Genomic DNA, 3,396 nt, shown 5'->3' on the forward strand with positions numbered 1-3,396 from the left:
GTGATTTTGTCATGAGTAACTTCAAAGGAGTTCAATTATTCTGAGAAAACTAACTTACTTTTGGAAGATTATCTTGGCAGCAGAGCAGTGCTAGCATCCAGAATACTTTTTTGAGAAGTAACCTATATATGGCTTTTTTCATTGTTTCATTTAATGTCTTAATTTAGAAAAATATTCTAGGAAAAAAATGCCCAAGCATCTTATGAGTGTATTTGAGATTTGAACAGATAAACATGATCATTAAATATGGAAGGTTTAACCTAAATTCCTCATCATGAATGTATTTGTAGAGCTCCAAAGATGGAGGACAGAGCTTATATTATTTAAATGCCAAGTGTATACAGTACAGTAAAGAAAACTTATCAATATTTTGGATCACACATTACATGAGCAACTAATAAGATCCATTAATTCGAACAATGAATTTCATGTGTAATCAGAATCCAAATGTTACGTATAATATGGCCTTTTAGCTGAATAAACAGTACATCTGAGAACTGCCTATGAGGATATGGTTGGAGTAAGTAATAGAGATAATACAGGATATGACCCGTATTTTCTTTTAGGTCTGCCTTGTACTTTATTTTATTATATATGATCTATTATTTTTTCTATTTTGTATTCTGATATAACCTTATGACTATACAAAAACGTATTATTGCATGAGCAAGTCTAAATTTTGAATAAATTGAATTTACACGCGAATATTTTTCAGGTTGGAGGGTGTGTTTCTGGTGTCTCATTCATTTCAACATGCTGGCCTTCCTGAAGTTAATTACCTGGTATATCTTTTTGAACTTTTAGTTGGACAAGAAAGAGACCACAACTCTTGAAACAGTTTGATTGATTAGAGATCTCTTATCTCTAATTGAGATTTAGACTGTTCTGTCAGACACAATTTTGGAAGTCTGTCAGTTTCCATAGAATTGATTCTGTACCAATAATTATATGCATCAATTTTTGACAAAGAACAAAGTACATAAATTCCTCACTCAGCTCTAAATGCAGCAGTTTTATCTACAACCAAAATACTCAGATGCTGTGATTGTGTTTGCTCTGGTAACGGTACATGTTTTAAATCCCAAACCTTTATTTATTTTTTCTTAAGTGAAGAAGTTGTTAAATTACATTTTCTTCAACGTGAATGCTCAAGAAAAATGGGTCAGCTACAGGTCCTTGCTATTCATAAAATGGTTACCATAGTAGCTGTGGTTAATTAGAAAAGATCAATTGACAAGAAGACTAAAATTTATAAGGTTGTTTCCTGTCACATTATCTAGCCTCCAGGGATAGGTGATCAGCCCCTACCTTTTAATTGTCTTACCTCAAAATAGAGATATAAGTGAGTATAGGTATAAGGAACACAATTAGCTGAAGCTACTCATAATTTTTCATTTTTAAGAAGCTTAGAGGGGCTACACAAAATGATTCTGCAGGCTTTGCTTTTCAGCATGGCAGATTCCTTTTATAGTTTGTTTAAAATCTTTTGGAGGTGGGAAGGCTAGGTACATGGTAAGCAACAAGAGAAATGTCCAGAGGACATATGAGTGGTAATGGGACAAATTGTAGACAGCAGGTGTCAGTATGAAAACTGTTGAAACAGGATGCAATTATATTTTTCAGAGCTCATTGAGTTCGGCTGCGTATAATTTATTTCTATATGATTTATGCATGATTTATTAATAGGAATTAATTTCACCAAAGCAGTTTACAAGTAACTTTTTGATTCTTTATTACAGTTTAAGCTTAAACAAGGTTTACATCCTGGCATCAAGGAAGAAATTACTACTGAAGGCAAGAAAAGTCACTTTGTATTGTGCAACCTGTTCTGCTTGAAACATATTTACTCCAAATAAAATGCTGCTAAATTCAATAGGGCTCCCAAGTGTATAGGATTACAGCTATAATTTCATGAGGCAGTTCTGAAATATTCAATTAGTAGATGGTGGGTAGGAAAAAAATACAGTGGTAATGGGGAGGTGTTTTTGATGCCGCCTGAGCAAGGTTTTATTTTAATACTTGTTAAATAGTTTCATTTCTCTTAGGATAAATAGAATAGACCCTGCAAACTATCACTTTATTAGTTCTGCCAAGTCTAAAAGACATTAATTCACCAGGGTAGATACATAGAAAATGAATGTTTTGAACAATTTTTTACTTTAGGGAGGTAAAGGCTACCAATGAAAACAAGACAAGATAATTAAAGTTCCAACTGTCTCTCTTTTTAGAGGTAAATCATTTTAAGTACAGCCTGGGAAAAGAGTGTATATTTAGCTTGCAGCTGTAGTCTATTCGGAATCTTTATAATGTTTCTCAAACATCTGAAAGATTTGTAGCAACCATTTTGCTCCTTAAAAGCCCCACAGTCACACAAAAAGTCAATAATATATTGACCCGACCCTACCGACTTAAAGCGGATTTTGTTGGACCTGAAAGATGTGCTCATTAAGTACAGTTAGTGTGTGATCAGTTCAAAGGTGAAGGGCATTAGCCAAGAGTTTTAGACCCAAAAGCTCACAGCTGAGAAATTTCCTTCAGTCTGATGCCCTCTAGACAAGCTGGATTGCATCATGTTGATTAGAGAATTATGGGACCTCAAATCTAATATAGAAAACTTTTAGTATCAATAATTAGTTTCTGAGATCGAGGACTCTGATGCTCCTTAAAATGTTATGTGTAATTGACCATGGAAGGAGTCTAAAATTCCTTTAGCTTTTCTGATCATTTCAGCCTCTCTAAAGTCTAGTATAGTCCTTGGCCCCAAAATGATATGCCTTCAATGCTTTGCTAGGTCAGCCTTGCTAGATTTGTTAGAGGTGATTGAAACTGGATTTGGGTTCTTTTTTATGTTAAGTTTTTTGGCTGCTTCATTGTAAATTAAAAAAACATCCCAATTATTCTTTTTTCCAAATAGGATATTAAACACCATCTCTATTCACAGGCTCAGAGTATAGGCATAATTTATGTTGTTGAGAAAAAATGTCTTAATGTTTTGTTTTGAAATGGTTTTTTTTCGCAGCATTACTAATTAGTACACAAAATGATGGCCACAATTTTCAATCAATAACTATAAAATAAACCCCGAGGTTGTAGTTCATGAAATAAAATGTCTCTGAGATGACATTTTATGTCTGACGGTTTCAGAGAGTCTAAATATTTTACCCTAGGTCTTTTAATGTTTTCAATGAGCCTGCAGAAATACACGAACACAGAACAGAAAGAGTCATATGGGATAATATGCCAAATAGGCAAAGGCTCTCCATTTCTGTATATTAAACATTTACTCAGTCACAGTTTAAGATTAGTCATGCATTACTAACAGTAATCAGGACACACTTTTCCTCCCTGTCAGTTTAATTGAAATGATTCTGTCTCCAAATTATCCAGGTCACTTGG

The sequence above is a fragment of the Ahaetulla prasina genome, chromosome 5, assembly GCF_028640845.1.
Source record: "Ahaetulla prasina isolate Xishuangbanna chromosome 5, ASM2864084v1, whole genome shotgun sequence".
Taxonomy (NCBI): Eukaryota; Metazoa; Chordata; class Lepidosauria; order Squamata; family Colubridae; genus Ahaetulla; species Ahaetulla prasina.